This window comes from Amia ocellicauda, chromosome 12 (assembly GCF_036373705.1).
Source record: "Amia ocellicauda isolate fAmiCal2 chromosome 12, fAmiCal2.hap1, whole genome shotgun sequence".
NCBI classification, from domain to species: domain Eukaryota; kingdom Metazoa; phylum Chordata; class Actinopteri; order Amiiformes; family Amiidae; genus Amia; species Amia ocellicauda.
This window is the reverse complement of record NC_089861.1, coordinates 16,550,329-16,571,515: the sequence shown is the minus strand read 5'-3', so window position 1 is coordinate 16,571,515 and position 21,187 is coordinate 16,550,329. Positions and strand designations below refer to the sequence as shown.

Here is a 21,187-nt window from a genome sequence, read left to right as displayed (position 1 = left end):
GTTAGTAACAGCGTAACCCCCAACTCTGCATATATATAACTACAGGGCAATTTTAAAATAGCCATTCAACTTATGCATCCTGTCCTTGGGATGTGGTAAACTACACAGGCAGAAAACTAAGGCTTGAATCAAACCTGGGGTCCCAGGAGCTGTGAGGAAACCTCACTAACCGCCATCATAATATTACTTATTTTATTTTTCAATAATTATTGTCCAATAACTCAATCTAACATACAGTACTTTAACATTAACCTACCTAATCACGCTGAACTCACCCCTTAGTACGTGTAAAACATCAAAATTATGCAACCAGGAAAACTGTAGGATCAAACCGTACAATTCAAGCTGTCAATAACAGCACTCACCATTTGGTTGAAGCAGAAGTAGGATATGGAGAGTAAAAGGTGTCACAAATAAGAGTGCAGATATACAATTACTGTATAAGAAACAATTATTTAAACTTAATTAAATGTACTGTTGTATGTGCAATATGCTTATAACCACTGCCCTGAGTGCACACAACATTTTGTGTACACTTATAGATCTAGGATCTAGGATGTATTTTCAACAGCTTTGACAGTGTTTTCACACACTCTGCAGAGCTGTAGTTCAGACAGCCTGGATCAGTGGCTCTCAATGTGTGGCCCACGACGGTCCTCCAGGTGAACCACTGGCTGAAGCAAATGCAGGTTCATCCAGAAATAATGACATGATATGATAATATGATGTATTGTTTTTAACATGAATTCATAATTCACTACCCTGACAAAATAAAAGCAAAATGTTCTGTTAAATGACTTTCAGGATCAGTGTCACTTACCTGCTGTATTCTGTTAGGCAGTTTCTTTGCATTGCAGCACCATTCATCCCATTAGTATGGCAAATGGGAGAGGATGACATAAGTGCAGTAGTGGTTATGCATTTTGTCAAAAGGGGTTGGGAGCTACATTTTGTAGCAAAAAAGTTTGTGAAACACTGACCTAGGTGATTGCCGCCACTATCGAATGTCACATTTGATTTGAAATGTTCACTGATAGTGCCCGTGTTAGATGAAATATGGAACCCCAGTAGTCGGTATATTAGGCATGAGACCGAATAGTTGAATTTTTGTTAATGGTGGCAACTATCGACATGTGAATCCAACATTCGAAAGTTAAAAAGTAAATAAATAGCCTGTACTATTGATTGACTCTCTATGTAGTGGTAATGAAGATTAACTGGAGGGTGGGATTTTTCATTTCTTGTCTGTGATTGGCTAAACTAGAACTTACCTTGGCTAACAATGGCTTCCTCACTGAAATGTTCTGCATGGAAAGTAAATGAAAACACTGTTAAGTGTAATATATTTACAGTGCAATTAAACTACCACAAATCTACAACTGGTATATTAAACCCCCTAAAAGCCAAATACCCTTCTGCGATGCTAGCAATGACAGAAAAGGAAAAAGGACCACAACAGATAAATTAATATTAAGTTAGCTACATACATAGCCAGCTATTACCTATAGTCTTAATACATTTTGTATTTCGCTCTTATGACCAAAAAGCATTGCTACAAGTGTTAAGGTATTTGTGTTGTAGCTCACATTGCTAAAATATTATTGAATGAAAATGTAATTTAATTAAGTGAATACAATTTTTTAAGATTTTAATATTCAGTTATTGTGCACACATCAACTCTACCTTATTTTTTGGGAGATTTGCTTTTTTATACAATATGGGCATTCCTTTATAAATAAAAAAATAAAAAAGTCACAGCCTTTATAGTTAATTTGAAATTGTAATTAACAGAACAAGGTGTGACAATATTGGAAAAAATAACACCTGCTTGCAAAATACGAGAGGAGAGTCATGAGAGTTGACAAGTATGCTTATTGCTGCTGTTTTGCCATTTCTGTATGTATAGCCTAATGTTTATTTAGCAAAGTTTTAAAGTTGTGATGGCTAAGTATTTTAAAATTCAGTTCAGAACTTATTGCATTAATAGTCACGCTGCATTATTTTGCATTTATGTCTCATTTTGAATGGGTGGGGTGGTGTGGGGTGACGCTATTCGAATAGTCCTTCAACAACAGCTGTGGAATTATTGGTAGTCACAATACTATTCATGCACAGCCCTGCAGTATATGCATTTGTAATGGCACAAGTTTACAATACTATAATCTTGGTAAGGAATTACCATTTTTAATATTAAACATTCATAGTTTAGGGATAGAAAGAATGGAATAGAAGATTAATCAGTTTGTGCTCGTAAACTAGTTAAAATCCATTGAGGCTAATTGCATACAAAGCAGCGGTTTATTCTTCCAGGTTTTTAAAATTTTAGTTGTAGATTCCTGGGTGTGGTGTTATTTTTGGGATAGGGCTGTGATATTTTATAGAAAGCGGGTGCCCAGATCTCCACTGATAGCATCCTGACTGTAGGGTGCTACATTGATCTGTCCTGTGTCCTCACTTGCTGCCTTTTCCGTCCTCCAGATATAACAACATTCCAGCAGAACAACACACGCCCTCCTTTGGTTGTGTTTCAGTGGCTTTCTTGCAAGAAGAGAATTAGACAGTTATGCCCTGGATGCCCTGCAGGCAAGACTTGATTTCCATTTAATATTTGTGGGACGAGCTGGTCCATTGAATATTTGTGGCATTAGCTAGGTTGATATGTGCCATCCAGGGCTCAAGCGACCAGTGAACAAGCACATGCTAGTCCAGGCTCTATGAGAGCAAGTAGACAATCCCCAACCTGGTGCAAAGCTTGTGTTACATATGTACAGCTTGTATTGCTTCCAATAGTGGCCATATACAGTACTACAGAATATTGTGACTTTCACAATAGACCCCTTGTTCATCAGCCCATGTTAAATTGCATCATTAATTTACTTTTGTCTTGCTGGATCAATAAAATATCAGTCCACATGCCACAAAAAGATAACTTTATGAATTTGTTGTAAGTATAAGACATGTCTTTTCATGCTCAGTATATTATTTATTTGTGTAGTAACTATAAAATGAGTTTTTACTTTACACTATAAGAAGTGACTGTTTTAGATTCATTTTGAATTAATTTAGCAGTGGAAAGAATGGGATTATTAGTCATTTTGTATGTTGATACTTAGTTCTAATATTTGAACACATATATATTGAATACAATGTTTGTACAACAAGAGGCTTTGAGAAACGTACATCGTGGGAACGCATGAAAAAACTATTTTTAGCACCTTGTAGCCACCATACATGACCTGAAAAAAACACTTGCTACTGTAGCTACCAACACTTTGGAAAACAACAACCAATAAATTTGAATTTTATAGCTTCTGATATGTCAAAATGACCTTCACTCACACATTATAACAATTGTCAATCTCAATCAACAGTTAAGATTCGTCAGCAAGTCAGTGAGAGTTGCCCAGAGTGTGTTAGGTCAATGCAATGTCATTCCGTTGCTATGAACATGTAGGAATCTCTGACTTGGTGCTTTAAAGGGGCATTTTAAAGGTTCTGTTGGGAAATCATTAGGGATTTATCGTCTGGCTATTGGCTTTAAAATGGCCAATATTTCTGACTGATGTTGCTGCTTTTATTGCGTGGGTTTTTTACAAAATATGAATGAGATTATATGAAAACGTCGGCGAAGTGGACCTATTTCAAAGTGTCGGATCAGGACAGCAGAATGCCTGTAATGCATTGTAATGCATATTCCACTGAAGTATCAAGAGGAAAAAGCTCTGGAAACGCATTAATTTCAGTAGCAAAACTTTACTGGATAATACACTGCTCAAAAAAATTAAGGGAACACTTAAATCACACCGGATCTCGATCAATGAAATATATTAAAGATCAAAATCTTTACTGTACATTGTGTAATTAGTTGAACCAAATGACGGTCAATGGAAACCAAAATCACCAACCGATTGAGGGCTGGATTCAAACTCACACCGAAAATCAAAGTAAACAATTGAAATCACAGGCTGTTCCAACTTGCGTGAATTTCATCACAGCAACTCATAATGTGACTCAGTGTGTGTGGCCCCCACGTGCCTGTATGCACTGCCGACAATGTCAGGGCATGCTCCTGATGAGACGGCGGATGGTGTCCTGGGGTATCTCCTCCCAGGCTTGGATTAGGGCATTAGTGAGCTCCTGGACAGTCTGTGGCGCTACTTGGCGGCGTCGGATGCACTGACACATAACATCCCAAAGGTTCTCAATTGGATTCAGGTCTGGGGAATGTGAGGGCCAGTCAATGGCATCAGTGCCTTCGTCATCGAGGAACTGCCTACACACTCAGGCCACATGAGCCCGGGCATTGTCCTGCACCAGGAGGAAGACGATGGGTCTGAGGATTTCATCCCAGTACCTAACAGCAGTCAGGGTATCATTGGCTAGCACGTGGAGTTCTGTGTGACCCTCCAAGGATATGCCTCCACAGACCCATCACTAACCCACCGCCAAACCGGTTATGCTGGATGATGTTGCAGGCAGCATAACATTCACCACAGCGTCTTCAGACTCTTTCACGTCTGTCACATGTGCTCAGTGTGAACCTCCTCTCATCTGTGAAGAGAACGGGGTGCCAATGGCGAACCTGCCAATTCAGGTGTTCTCTGGCGAATGCCAATTGAGCTGCACGGTGCTGGGCTGTGAGCACAGGTCCCACTAGAGGACCTCGGGCCCTCATGCCACCCTCATGGAGTCTGTTTCTGACAGTTTGGTCAGAAACATGCACACCAGTAGCCCGCTGGAGGTCATTTTGTAGGGCTCTGGCAGTGCTCCTCCTGTTCCTCCTCGCACAAAGGAGCAGATACCGGTCCTGCTGCTGGGTTGATGCCCTTCTATGGCCCTGTCCAGCTCTCCTCGTGTAATGGCCCGTCTCTTGGTATCTCCTACATGCTCTTGAGACTGTACTGGGAGACACAGCAAACCTTCTTGCGACAGCACGTATGGATGTGCCATCCTGGAGGAGCTGGACTACCTGTGCAACCTGAATGGGCTGCAGGTATCACCCCATGCTACCAGTTGTGACAAGGACACGAGCAAAACCCAAAACTAGAGAAGAATCAGTCAGGAAGGATAAGGAGAGAGCAATTGTCTGTGGCCACCACCTGCAAAACCATTCCCTTTTCGGGGGTTGTCTTGGTGTTGCCTCTCCAGTGCACCTGTTGTCACTTTCATTTGCACCAAAACAGGTGACATTGATTCACAATCACTTAGGCTTCCTAACTGGACAGATTGACATCCCTGAAGTTCAATTGACTTGGATTTATACTGTGATGATTATGTGTTCCCTTATTTTTTTTTGAGCAGAGTATTTATGTCCAAATGTTATTATTATGTGTAGAGCCTAACCAAACTGTAAAAGGCCAGTATAGGCCCATAATATCGGTTCTCTGATATATCGGGCCCTAGAACTTTCTGATATTTATTTTGCTAATGTGCTTACTTGTGGTAATAGAATAACTAATTTTACAAAATGTTTTAATAATTGCTGATAGTGTCTTATTGAGGACCTATATTAGCCTCTTCGTTCTGGAGAACTGGTACAGTTTATATACACTATTCAGGATCAATGTAGGACTTTAATTATAACTCGGACCCTGTATTTGACACAACTTCCTCTTTTCAATTGTGTTTTAATTGTTATACCTGTAGCCACTCCACTCCAACTAACCTAAGCAATAATGTGGAAATAAACACTAACTCATTTACTGCCAAAATTAACTACAGGCTCTTGAATTTTCTTTGCTATCCAGTGACTTTTTCAAACAGTGTGTAATTCGTGATTACATTTCCTATCAAAAGAAATCCACTTTCCTATACAATATGTTTCCAATTCAGAAAAATACTTAAAAGTATTGAAATCTCATTTGTATTTTGGTTTGAAGCAATATTAAAACCGGCTGAATCGTGATTTATGTATGTAGTGGTTCAGAGAAATCGCAATGGCATGAGTAGGGAATTTCAGACAGGGAGGATAGTTTTGCTATGAACTGGGATAGTAGACTTGAGGGATTTGCTGATGAAGATCTTGTGTGGCTGGGACGTGTAAATCAGGATGTGGAAATGGAAGGATCAGACTCAGAGATGCAAGTTACAGAGGAAGCAAACAGACAGGCTGACATAGATAAGTGGAAGTAGGTCAGAAGTGACAGGCAGGTGTAGAGACAACCTCACTGATTTCAGTGTGTCACAATCAAGGCCAACTGGAGTTTGTAGTACTGCAATTATGTACATTTACACCTAATGTTATTGAATGAATTGTAACAGAAATCAGTAGGTATATTATTATTTTTATTTCTTGGCAGACGCCCTTATCCAGGGCGACTTACAAGATAAGTATATCGATAAGTATATAAGTATACCGATCAATTTATTTATCGTACTTCTTTTGTCTTGACCAGAAAGCTACTCATTGCCAGAAATGTAAACAAATATATTGGGAGTTATTGCAATTCAGATTACAATGGGTTTAATGTCTGATACAAAGTGCACAAGCTTGGACCCCCTTTTCTCCATTTTACTGACAACAGCCTGTGATTTGACAGCTACCAGTAAGGTTACAACAGCTTATTCAAAAATGTTTTGAATCAATATCAATATCTTTCCATGGACTACTTTTGATACTGTATGTGCAATAAGCATCAATGTTTAAATCAAATCAAATCAAAATATAATCCAGACTAATTTCTTCATAAATTACACGCATGCTTGGGATGTGTACACTGGGTAGCATGTTACACTGAAAAAGATGCATGAGTTGTCCACAGTTAAGTGATAGTCTTGAAAAGTCTTAATCTTAAATTCATTTTTCAATATTTAAGACTTTGTAGAGAATACAGAAATTCTCAGTATACACAGATGAAGAAAAAGATAAATACAGGGTAACGCACAGTGAAGAAAATAACTAAGGATGTGAGTTGGAGAAACTTTTTTATATCTTCAGAGATAGACCATAAGTTGCAGTCTTATCTCTCGGAGGGCACTACTTGTTAAAATACAGTTGTACAAATGGAATTACCACATGCATAATGTACATAGACCTGAGTTTGTTTCTTTTGATGTGTTGATTGGTGCTGGTCAGCTTTCTTCAGGCAGCACATGTTATCAAATGCATTGTTTGAAGTCCTCAACAAAATACCTGTGCCTCAAAACACGCAGTTGTTGTACTGTTTTAGCTGACTTAATAACCTAAAGACAATAGTTGTATAGAACTCCAAGAAACTAATAATTAAAGTAGCCCCCAGAAAGGAGTAAATACAAAATAATGATTTATTTATAGACAAACAGAATTAACAACATGAAACCATTAACAATATATAGAAAATAATAAAAGTACATTTTCCCTGTATCATAAAGATGTTGCCTTCTCCTTGAGTTCATACTACTAGTGAGCTCCGTTGTGTTGTAAGGATTTAGGTTTTATATAGTGGTGTCGTTAGCACCGGGCTTCGGGGGCTTATAGCTCTGAATCTTTTGATGGCAAACTAATCACATTTCATATCGGTAAGTTACACATTGTTGGGCTATAAACTCTGTTGAAGTTTTCTCTACCCAGAGTATGGCATGCTGGCCGGAGAGGAAACGGCACCAAAGAGGAACTTCACAAACTCTTTGGTAGCGTAAATCCCAGGGAACGAAAAAAATAAAAATAACCATTACAGAAAATCAGATTCACTGTTGCCGATCCACTGAACTAACTTGCAGTATCAAAAAATAATTGTAGTGATGCTGAAGCCTTGTTTAGAAATCTGGGTGGTAACTTTGCTGGCTTTTTGTCAGGACACTTGAGTTTTGATCTTGCTGGATTACTTTTACAGAGTCTGAATATCCTTTTATCCCACTTTGGTAATGAGGAAGTTGTGTAAAAACATACCAGTACAAATCATTCCAAACTTGCCAGTCCTTTTCCAGTGTTTAGATTTGTGCAGAAACCTATAGTTATTACTCGCACTTAAAAAAGTGGTGTTTTAATTTGCGGAGACTAAAGTATCTTAAAACATGACGGCATCGGCACATATGTTTCATCTGTCATTTTGTTGTTAATGTTTGTGATTTACTACCAAAGTCACGGAGCTTGGGCAGAGCCCCGATTGGGTTCAAATCCTATTGATGCACCTGGTTTTATGTATTAAAAACAATACACACTTATTCCCATACAAAATAAGTCCCCTACATGCCTCTTAACCTCCCTTATTTTTTTTTAAAGGAGAAGTCATTGGAGTTAAAAGATTTAGAAGTTGAAGAACTTACCATAGATTACCTTGACCGACATGTGGACAATAAAAGTTGTTGTGAACTGACAGATTTAATAAATATACAAATTAGTGTAGTTTTATTGTACTAGCATTAACATGTTTGATTATTTTACAATTCATATAGCTTGAATAAATAAGCCTAATTGTTAGATTAAATTCAAACTACTCACAATTTTGGATTTTGTGTTTAGTATACTTGCCGTGAAAATGGATCTTAAAGTAAGTTTTTCCAAAATGCATCTTTGTCAAAGGGCCAGAAGGGTATGGAGTAGACTGAAAACAATACTGTGTGGAAGATTACAACTGTTGCATGGGAGGAGTATATAGAGATGATCAACTATGCCAATTGCAAACTTTCCTCACTCCTCCCTGAAACTGGACCATTTAATTTTTCACAATGTGAAAGAGTTAGCTCTCATAAACATATTTATTTTCAAACCAAGCACGAGGCATCATGACAGCTGCTGAGTTCAGTCAGACGGCTGAAAAGGGTCACATCCAACTATGTGTTGCCAGCTTTAGCTATGGAAGTTACATGAGTGCCAGCAACCTTGACAGGGAGACCCTTCCTGGAATGAACGAGTCCATGCCAGACTGCAGTCTGTTCAGACAGGACAGGCCATGTCCAGCAGAGGGCGATAAATCACTGGGAAAGCCTGACAGAATAAACAACATAACCATACTGATGTTATTTTTTGTTGTTGTAAATGTCTCAAGTAGGGATGGGAATTTTCAAATGTAGAAACCGGGCAAAAAAATAATGTTAATTTTTCAGATATCGGCTGCTGTTTTATCTATTTTTTTTAGCAGCGTGTTTACAAAAATAACGCGTGTATGACTTCTCCCTGTATCATGATCCTGATTTAACATTGAGTTGTTTCCTTCATATTTTTCATGATCATTTCTCTGCGGGAGGAATAAACTGTATTGCATTATCAAATGTACCTTTTTGTGTTGCAACCTTTAAAGTGGTTTTGTACACCACAGGATACATTACTCTATATTCTGTACTGCCCTCTATCAGTCATGTATTATTTTCCCACATATCTGGAAATGTTTCCCAGCGGATACATTCCTTGTTTGTATCTATGCAAAATCTGTTTGATTTTTCCTTAAGTGGCCTGACTGAAAACTGTCATGGCTGTTTCCGCTCACTTTGGGGATGAAAATGTGTTAATGCGTCTCTCTCAAAATATGTACCACTGATGTTACATGAGATGTTAGATTTAATTCTCCCTTATGTTCTGGTGTTTTGTTTTGTTTTAATTATTAAATGCCTAATCTTAAAAAAACAAAAAATAAATAAATAAAATACAAAAAGTATATAAGCAAATATTATGTTGTGTTCTTGGTTGTCTGATATGTTAATTTTAACATATCAAGAATGTCTGCATGCATCTGTGGGTGCTCATGAGAGTCTTTTAAAAGGTGCGTGCTGTGGCCATGTTTGGGTTTCTGTTTCATTCTCTGGCACACCCAGCATGACTACCTGTTTGGGTTATTTATCATTTCATTCTGATGTTTTGCTGCTGTTGACATGCACAAATGGGTGTCATGGTGAAACAATGTACAGTGAATTTGTTCACTAAATACGGTGCTTGAGATTTATAATTGGGCGACAATCTCTGTACAGCTCCCTGTCGCTGAGTTTTAGGTCGGGCGACGGCTGGCCGACGGTTGGCCTTTTAATGTTCTTATTGGATGTCGAGAGCAAGAAAATTCATCCAATTTCAGGACACTGCACTTGCAGAAGCAACATTTTTAATACTAGCATAACACTGCACACATTCTCATCCACATTTTTATGAAACGGACACAATATGTGTGTGATTATTTGCGTCTAATACATCACAATTAGTTTCTATTCTATACTACGATGGGCAAAACAAATTTCGACATGGGAGAGATTGTCTAAATCTAAAATCGAAATGTTTTATTCAGTTATCAATTAATGTTTTAATATGTCAGAATTCTGTTTTATAATTAATAAGTAAGGCAGACAATAATTTAGCAATTTTTTTGAAAAACATACTGTGATAAAATGTCTTAAAAATTGCAACTTTTCATGATCAAATTACGAAAATGGTAAGGCTTTTGCTATTAAAACTCATTTATTTCTTCAGTTTGTATGCATACTAACAATGTATGTTTATTTATTTATTTAAACTATTTACAAGTTGGCGATCACCCTCAGTGGTATATTTTTTGGGAGAAGGGTCAAGTTGAATCCAATACAAAAAATAACTACTTTTTTACTTTATTTTGAAATCAATTCTATGTATCTTCAGGTATACACTGTTTAAAAAATACCAGTAGACCCAAAAATTCTCATATAAACCAAACCTAATACATTGCATTTTATGTGATATTGTTAACATTTAAATAGAATTAAAGCTATTCACTTTATTACATTTATTATTATTCATTGTGTGATTATCCTACAAAATGTTTTGTAGGGAATTCCATCAAGGACATTTTATCGCAGGACTCATAGTCCGACAGTGATTTTGCTACCTGGTGGAAGCTTATCAGACACTGGCTCATCCAGTGAAGAGGAAGGTGATCTAGATCTTTACCCTGATTATATACCTGAATCCAGGTCAGACAGAAAACATTTTGCACTTGCAGTTGAGAATAGGGATTTCAGTAGCAGAAGCATGATGTTTCCGTTACAGAAAAAGCTAGAAGTGCTCCTCACAAATTAGTGGTAGCAGCATAAACCCAGAGGCCAATTCAAGTCCTTCATTGGTTTGAAATTGGTAATGGGTCTTAGCATGCTTGCAATTGATGATTATTGGGCACTTAGATCCAGGTATGCAAAAGTTGCAGATGTAATGTCTTTCCAGCAATTTCAAATTTTGTTGCGCTTGATACATTTTCGAGACAACACTGAATCTGCATCTAGCCAAGATCGCCTCCTAAAAATTCAGTACATTCTTAACCACATGAAGAGCGAACTTCTGGCACCAGAGAATGAAAATCTTTTCTCAGTTGATTAAATGATGGTGCCATACAAAGGCCACAAAGCAGGAAACCTTCACCAATATTTGCAGAGAAAACCAAAGAAATGGGGCTTTTAAAGTATTTGTACAGGCAGAGGTTTGAAATGAAATGCATTGTTCAGCTGTGCATTGTGACTGTGATTGTAACTTGCTCTTAAAATGAGTGTTCGATTATATTGTTGCATTCAATCATTATTTGAAATATGTGATTGGTCAGAAATGTAATATGTTTAGAATTCTAGAAAACATGTTCACAAAAACATTTTACTTAGTAGCATCAGAAACTTCTTGATAGGATTGAGAGGTGGACTGCTAATGTTTGAGCAACTAACATTGGAGTAAAATTTCTCGCCAAGTAATCAATTTTCTGTTAGGGGTGTGTAAGGACATTGTACAAGGTTACACATCTTTAATTAGGGATACCTACGTTTGTTGCCCATCTGCTTCGTGTGTCTTGCACTCCTGCACTGCAAGAGCTGTGAATTGCAAACTACCCAGTGGTCTTGAGTGAGAAGCTACTTCTGTGGCTGCCAGTTCTCTGCCATTGCCGACCATCTGGAAGTGAATTACAAATGCAGGGATCTAGCTCGCAGAAAGATCTGGATTAGTAGGAGCTGTTTGCTTCTACAATTAGATGCACTATTCATCAATTGTAAGTAGCCAGACTGCTCAGCCAGGTTAACTCGCATTACCAAGTTAGTCTTCCTGCAGGGGAGCTTATCAAGTTGTCCACGTGGGAAAAGATTTAAGACTGCTACAGCCACCTGATGTTTTCCGTATACACAGCCATAGCTCTACTTTTCTGACATGAGGGCCACTGCTTTCACCCCAGCAATACCCAGTGTCCATAAATGAATTGCAAAACTTTTTCGGTAGCTGCCAGAGAAATGCCTTGCGTCTTGAGGGCAAAATGTATTGCGCTTCGAAGAGAGCAGGTGCAATGCATGTTCCAATGAGGGATTTATTGCAGGAACATGGAATCTGCTTGCTACAATAACTTTCTACAGTACCTCATCTCTGGCTAAGAAGAAATTCTTATTACAGCTGAATCGGTTTCTTTCCAGCGGTACTGAGAAAAAAACCTGAGGTAAAGTTTCAAAAAGCTTTAACTTTCTAGGTAGTGTACTATATGTCACACATTTACTTCACCAGCTACACCTAAGTAATGATTACCTTCAAACTGTATTAACTAACATGTAGTCTGTATGTAACTGTCCAAGCTACCACAAACATTAAAGGTGCAAAAAGTACAAACATTTATTTAGGAGAAACATATTCGTGGCATTTACTCTCACACATCACAGACTAATACATTACAATAGAGGTTGGGTATATCAATACAAATTATTGGTAGTCATTATTATTGTTAAAATTATTAATAGAGTACTATTACAGTGTGGTCTTGCGGGATTGCTGTGGGTCAAATTTAATATGCGTGTCATATATTAATGGATGCCAATAATACTAACTTGTTATATTGTGTAAGAATTTGAACAAGTTCTTATACCTATAGTGTGTGTGAGTGTTTTGGAGGAATAGCACTGCAACGGTCATTGAAGTGCCTGTATAAAGTAGAAATTTAAATGCAGTGATGATATGAAAGAAGCTATACTTTATTGCTTCATTCTGTTTTAAATTATTCAAATTATAACCCTAGATTTGATATTTTCCTGATTTTCAGATATAAGGGGGTGCATAGTGAGAACAGGGGGGCGGCGACAGGAATGAGAGCCTCAATCCACCAGTGTCGCAGATTTTTCTAATTTTGATTGACTGTCACAGGCAAAGGTATTGTAAGAGTAAATAGGCCTACATTTAAAAAAAGCACACTTAAGTACTTGCAGTGAAAGTATTGTTTTTATAAACCAGCAATCTTTAATTAGGACAGATCTTTGCTGAAACAACATAAGTCTTTAGGCTTAATGTTGCACAGTGATTTGAATGTGTGACCTTATCTACAGTATTACCACTATTATTTTCTTGTATTAAATATGCAGCTGTACTGCAAATAGCATGCCATAAACCAAATATCTTAATATGAATTTAGCCTATGTGTATAAGCATTATTATTTTACTTTCTAATTGTATGATTTAATTATTATTTACATAATGTAAATAATGTAGGCCTTGCTGCCTACAGAAATGTGCATTAGCAAAGAAACCTAAGTTATACAGGCACCATTTTTATTCTCAAAACAACATTGTTTTCAAAATTAAACCAGATTAAAATACCACGAACCACAGATGTTAACAAATAATTGTTCAAGAGACATCATCAGTTTTGCAAGGAGCGCACCTGTCTAGAAGCCCCACAAAACAACAAACAGTAACCAAATTGGCCTGTCGAGTTGAGTTGTGTTGACTTAATATAAAAGCATCTTCAAATGTACTTGTCATTTATTGCTACCAGTAATTTTTAATCATAATAATAATAAATGTACATTTTGTAAAGCAATTATTAGTTTGTATTTACTCCTTTCTGTGGGCTACTTTAATTATTAGTTTCTTGGATTATATACAGCTATTATCTTTCAGTTATTTCAATCAACTACTGCCTTTAGAATATTCAATGAGCTAAAAACAGAAGTATTTACAAGTTGCCACAGACACACAGGAGAGTACAGGTGAGAGGGAGCCATCTTGTTGTTTTCCTAGTTTCAGACCAGTCTTAGCATTCCTCATTTTCTTTTAAATTTGCCTTAGTTGAAGTTAATCTTGTCTAGTTTGCTTTAATTGAAGTAAATTCAGTTCAGCTGCTGAGTTGGTGAAAGTAAATAGGTTGAAGGAAGGTGATTTAGCCAAGGACTAGCAGGGTTTCTGTTCCAGGTGAAGCCAGTTATGTGTGAATTGGAGGCAGGTAGACAAAAGGTACTTAAAGCAGCTGTTGAGAGAGCTGTGCTGTTTCTCGGTCACAAAAAGTTAAGCACTTGATTAGGGAACAGGAGCAAAGAGACTAGCATTTAGAAGCATGCGGCCACTGCAGTGTCAGGTTTGCAGAATGATTGCCTTCCTGGATGAACTCATCCAAGAAGACTTAATTTGTGAACGTTGTTAGCATGTTGAAATCCTAGAGCTCAAGGTCCGTGATCTTGAGGCTCAGCTTGTTGATCTGCACTGTATAAGTGATATAGAAGAATTACTCAATAAGCCCATGAGAGAGATGGTGTCCATGCCAAAAACTAGGAGAATTGAGACCTTAGAACAGGACAGTGTAGAGAACTGCCGGGTTACAGTAGGTCATAACCGCAGAAAAGAGTGCGCACAACCCCTAGAGACACCCCAAGAGCTAGAACTGCACAACAGGTTCCAACTGCTGGACACCGATTTGGACAGTGACAGCTCAGAGGGTGATGGGGGGGGGGGGGGGGCAGTTGAGCACCAGAGCACCATGGTGCCCACTCCCCCCAAGAAGAGGGAGGTAGTTATATTAGGAGACTCCATTCTTAGAGGTGCAGATCACACAGTGTGTTCTAGTGATAAGGAGACCCGCATGGTATCTTGCCTGCCTGGTGCTCAGGTTACAGATCTCCCTAAACTAGTAGACGGGCTACTGGCCAAAGCCGGGGGGAATTCACTGGTCATGGTCCACATTGGAACCAATGACATAGGAAAAGGTAGGACAGAGGTTCTGCAACACACATTTTAATGACCAAGATAGTGTCAGAGGGACACTAGTTAGAGAGCCAATGGCAAACTGTGATCACAATATGGTTATCTTTGAGGCATTCCTTCAATAAACAAGGATCAAGTCTAAAACAATGTCTACAATTTTAGAAAAGCAAACCTTGAAGGTATGAGGTGGCACTTAGAAGAGTTAGACTGGGGCACACTGGATACAGAGTCAGTTGAAAATGGATGGTTATATTTTAAGAATATACTACTTGAGGCTAAGGAAATTTGTAGCAAAACTTAGCAAATTGAGGACCAAAAAACATTGGCCAAAATTGTTTAATAGAGGTATGCAAGAAAATATCGAGAGAAAATGTTGTATAGCGCATACAAAAGGGATAGAGTGTAAACAAAATACAAGCAATACGTTGAACTTAAGAGGTGTTAACATAGCTCTTTGAGCTAAAACTAATAACAGCAAGAGGTCAATAAAGGAAGAAGTGAAAGTATCTTGGAAAACGAACAAGATGTGGCAATTGTTCTAAATTAGTATTTCACAGAGGTCTTTACAAAAGAAAAAATGCCACAGGTTAACAACCAGTCCAGTCAAACCCTAAGAGAGATCAGGATAAATGAGGTGGAGGTACTAAAGGGACTAGCAGAATTAAACAAATCACCTGGGCCATATGGTATATTTCCAACTGTACTTAAAAACATTGGGAAATTATTTATATTACAAATGACACTTAAAACAGGGGATGTGTCAACTGACTGGAAGACGGTAAATGTCATACCAATGTTGGTATGTTGGAGAAAATTATTAGACAGAAAATAGAGGAACATCTTAATGAAACCATATTCTTGGTGATAGTCAACATGGGATTAGATGAGGCAGATCATGTCTTAATAATGTATTAGAATTTTTTGAACATGTAGCTGTAGATCATGTGAAAGCATATGATATGATATACTTAGATTTTCAAAAAGTATACAAATATATACTATACAAAGCAAAGTATTGAGAGAGAAAAAAAAAATCTCCTTGATTTTTGTAAGACGCCATGCATTCTATTTTTATTTTGTCTTTGTGTGTGTTTGACTTAACGGAGAAGTTTGGTTAAAGTTGCCAATGCTGTCGAGTATTTGTAATTTTGCAGATTGATATGGTTTGTGTGCACAACATGCTCGCTGGTAGTAGATAGAACAAATTAGCATTTCCGAGCAGAACAAAGCAAAAATTTGCTGTTTTTTTTCTGTCTGCTTTGCCCTTGTTAGATATTTAGATGTAGGCTACTTATTGAATTACTTACACTTGATGTTATTGCAGCTCTTCAAATGGTACATTCATAAACTGCAGGTGACTGACAGTGTATAAACTCATTCATTATTATTGTTTCTATTTATTCTAATGAAGTGTGGATGTGTTTGCGAGGAGAGTTGTTACCCATTGTTAAACTTTTATCCTCTTTTTGTTTTATAATTTAATCTTAATTTGTACTCCAATTTTTTTTTGTAATTTCACTTTGCAATACTCACAGAATCTGAACATTTCCAAACAAAACAAAAAATTGAAAAAATAAATCAACTGCTTGAAATGGCATGCGGGTGATTCTGGATGGATGGATGTGGCCGCCGTGCCACCTATTAGGAACCCCTGGCCTATATATTCTCATTAAGAGTAATATGTTTCTAAAGCAGGGTTTCTCACAGCTATATCCACAGACTGAAGGGTCCAAATAATCGCGAGAGAGATGCATGTTCAGTCAAAAGAAATTTAATAAGAGTTTTTAATGATTTAATGATGAATATCAGTTGTGTGCAGCTTCGTAAAATAGATTGAACTAATGGTGCTAATTGACTAGATACCACCCATGATCTTTGTAGAAGGTGAAATGTGTACTGTTCATCTCACCACAATTTGTTACACCCTTTTTTGTGTAGATTACTTTTAAAACTATCCAGAAAGAACCTTTCAATCTGCTTAGGTCTTGTGTTTGCTTTGTAATTTCAAGACTACTACTAATTTGTTATTTTCTGAATTTGGTGGGTAATTCAGATTACAGGTATTTTCATCAAGCCTCTCAAAGAAATATAATTTAGTGTGCAACTTGGGGAATTCTACAAGCATGAAGTACTGTATATTATATTGTCTTTGGAGAGTGAAGGAGAATGGAGTTTTTCAATTGTGCATTGTATGGAAGCCTGTATAGTATTTTCTTCTCCTAAAAAGTCAGGTTTATAAAGAAGGGCTGTGGTGTCCACCTATCCCCTTATCTAATATTTCAGTCTCATGAGAAATCTTGAATGGGTGAATAGCAGTGTTGCAGGTAAGTTTCTAGCATTTGTGAGTGGGAAATGACATTGCATGAGGACATTTTAAGATTTTTTTAAACTGATTTTACAGTAATAATGGCAAATACAAAATGCCCCTCAACCTACAACTAAATACACTGTCCGCATCCACATTTGACGGATTCAAATGCTTTAAAATCCACAGTAGATGGATGTGTATTTCTTTCAGCTCCGTCACATCCCTAGCAATCGCTTTATTAATAGGATTAATTTGGCATTCAACCATTAGTAGGCAAAACATTTATCTTGCAGAAAATGTTACGGTCTAGGTTACAAAATATCAAAACAGAAATAAAGTAATGTAATTAGCCTGGAAGACGTCAAAGGTCACATAAGGAAGATATGAAGATATGTTGTGTGGGGGTCCAAATCTTAATTTGTACCTTAACATTTGTGCCAAAGGCAAACATGCAAACCATCATCAAAAGGAGCACAAGTCAACCAAATAACGATTATTTTATCGATTTTATGTGATGCCTTTTTCACCCCCCCCCCCCCCCCCCCCCATTTCAATTTTGTACTTAATTGAATTGAGGTTTGTCTGAATTGCATTACATATGTGAATGCATATTGTTTCTAGATTTGCTACTTATTTCAGGCCCCCCTGTACTCTGTACTCATTAGATTAAATGTGGGCTATGTGATCAGAAGACTTTGCTCTCAGCTATTTACAGCTGTGAACATGCGTATGTTTGTTTGTGTTAAAATAAACCACAAAAAAATATATGAACAAGGAAACGCTTAGCTAGTGACTTTCACCCCAGGGACTGCATGTCTAAATGCCTTTTTAACTTTTCTGTGTCTCCCATCTGCTCCAGCTCACATGTTCTCAAACTGATTACCTTTCAGGTTGCTAAAAACAAGAGGAAATCCCTTTGTCTTTGCAGATTGCACTGCAAGAGGAGCACAAGTGGAACATCAATCTGCAGAATTAAAGAGTGAAATTGTGAGTAACTATTCTTCAGGGGTATGGGAGTAGAAGAAAATGCAAATATATTTGTCAAATTAGTCATCATTAATTTAATTTTTAAATTAAGCATTTTAGCATTTAATTATCACTTAACAGTTCCAGTTTAAGTTTTTCAAAATCTGCAATTATGCTCTCCTCTCAGCTGATTTTTTTTATTTGATTTGTTTTAAATTAGCTTTTTTATTGATTCTTACTGATTAAGTAGATAAGATGCTGACCAATGTATAAATATTATATTTAATTGAGTGGTGTTCGCATGGACACTCCTCCATTTTGAAATGCTTTATCAAGCACACCTCTAAGCACCTGATGCATACAATTAGGAGATTTTAACTTTCTATGAAGTCCAGAGGGAATGATGTTACCATAACATCCTTTACAAAATGTGTCCACGTTCATGTGTTGTCCTGCTCTTGCAACTTTTTTTTTTTTTATCGCAGTCATATTTTAGATGGCTATGAAAACCTCTTAAAACTAATGCAAGGCATTAAAGACATTAAAGATTGTGATGGTGTTTGTACTGGGGAAAAAGGAGAAAGCATTACTTATCTATCTACTTATAGTTTTCTACATTGTTGTACACTACATGGCCAAAGGTATGTGGACACCTGCTCATCGAACATCTCATTCCAAAATCATGGGCAAAAAATATTTAGCTAGTAGTTTGAGAAAATATATTGGTGCATTATCGTGCAATATCGGCCGATAATATTGGTGTTCTGATGCATCTGTCGCGTCCTAATTTATACATGCATTTATACAGATGTGTTTTTACGGGAGCAATTTTACCTTGCTCCAGTTTGCAACAGCAGTGTCCCCCACATATTAATGCCCATGATTTTGGAATGAGATGTTCGATGAGCAGGTGTCCACATACCTTTAGCCATGTAGTGTACAACAATGTGGAAAACTATAAGTAGATCTACTACTCCACACTGCTCCTCACATGTTGTTGACTGTCAGCTGCCTTGTGCCATATAGGAGGGGCTGAAGAACAAGTAGATTAATAATCAGCATAAATAAGCTTCGATGTGCTGCATTATTACACTTAGTAGAAGAGTACATGGAGAATGCTTCCACATCATATTGTAAAGGAGGGGAAATATGTAGTGTACACAAATTACTTCTAACAGTCTTTCGGTCAGCCAGCCTCTCCTGAGAAATGTAATTGTCTTCAAGAGCTTTCCATTTGCAGCTGTGGGGATTATTATATATATATATATATATATATATATATATATATATATATATATATATATATATATATATATATATATAATCAAATTTGTTTCTTTAGTTCTGTATTATTATTATTATTACTATAATGTGCGTGGAATATTTTAGTCATTGATGAACTAAATAGACCTGCAAGTCATTCATACTTTGAGAGCCAAAACAGGAAGGTGCAGCATATTGACTGTAACCCACCCTGTACTGTTTGGATTACAGGAAGCTCTGCAGTCATTAGCTATGACCATGCACTGCCAAAACATTTGCTTCCACTTCAGATTGTCACTGTCTGCTGTTGTTCTTGTGCTATACTCCAGGGCTTCATCATGTGGATGTGGAATGTAACCCAAGCATTTTGAGATGAAAAGGAACTATAATCCGCCTTCATCCCCCTGATTTCAGACAGTGATATGTGTGCTTTGTCTTTCTCTAGACTTTTATTTTCTTCAGACATAGAATAAAATAATAATATTGGTTTGAGGTAAGGGAAAGGTGCTGCTAGTGAGAAGCTACTGGTTTTCTCTCCCACTGGATGCTAGAGGGCAATGTAAACAGGAAAAAAATCACAAAAGATTTGTGGAATAAACTGGCTTTTATTTGGGGCTAGTCACCACTGAGTCTCTGGTGACGTAGCTTTTTCTTTCGTAGATGCCTTTTTACAATGTACAAGTTTATCAGACTAACATCCAACATACTACAAATACATAACATTGCAAATCACATCACTACACTTTTTTTATATTCTGGGTATTATCCAAGTTGAAATACGTTTATATCAAATGTATTAATAATGCATACATTCATCTAATTCAGTCTGATTGTAGATCCCTGTGGAAGCGTGGCAAATGTATAGCTAATCAAGAAGGAGTATAAGTGAAAGGAAATTGTAAACATTTTATTTTATCACTGAGTTGCACTAAACTGTTATGTGTTCAAAGGTTATTATTATTAATTTATTTTTAAATTAAACTTGTATTACTCTCTCCTGTATTGGATGCAGTGGGAACTTTATTGGATTTTATAAGCAAATGGTGGCAGCCTCATTAATTGAGGCATTGTAAATACAGTGCCTATACAAAGACTACACCCCCTTTCATTATTTTCAATTGTTGTTGCCTTATAGCCTGGAAATAAAATACAGTAAAAAATATATTTATCTGCACGTCCTACCCCACAACTTTTGATTTAAAATATATATTGTAGAAATGTGTGAAAAATTTGCAAACCAAGGTTTTTCTGTTTTTAATTTTTAACAAGTGTCCACCCTGCTTGTAATAGCAATCCTACGTTAGCTCAGGTGTAAGCAATTGCCTTGCCAAATCATCAAGTAAGTGGCCTCCACCTGTGCTAAATGGATTTCAATCAATATATATACACTCACCTAAAGGATTATTAGGAACACCTGTTCAATTTCTCATTAATGCAATTATCTAACCAACCAATCACATGGCAGTTGCTTCAATGCATTTAGGGGTGTGGTCCTGGTCAAGACAATCTCCTGAACTCCAAACTGAATGTCTGAATGGGAAAGAAAGGTGATTTAAGCAATTTTGAGCGTGGCATGGTTGTTGGTGCCAGACGGGCCGGTCTGAGTATTTCACAATCTGCTCAGTTACTGGGATTTTCACGCACAACCATTTTTAGGGTTTACAAAGAATGGTGTGAAAAGGGAAAAACATCCAGTATGCGGCAGTCCTGTGGGCGAAAATGCCTTGTTGATGCTAGAGGTCAGAGGAGAATGGGCCGACTGATTCAAGCTGCTAGAAGAGCAACTT

At 37.2% G+C, this 21,187-nt stretch overlaps 1 protein-coding gene across 2 annotated transcripts in view; it reads left to right on the top strand.

Moving 5' to 3' along the window:
- The window catches only part of fbxw7 (F-box and WD repeat domain containing 7), a 170,964-nt gene that overhangs the window by 6,080 nt on the left and 143,697 nt on the right, over positions 1 to 21,187 (top strand). The window contains exon 2 of one of the 2 annotated variants that reach the window (XM_066718466.1): positions 18,100 to 18,158. The gene's annotated coding sequence lies outside the window, so the exon portion shown is untranslated. Of the gene's footprint in view, positions 1 to 18,061; positions 18,159 to 21,187 lie in introns of both variants that reach the window. The other variant, XM_066718467.1, reaches the window with a different exon arrangement.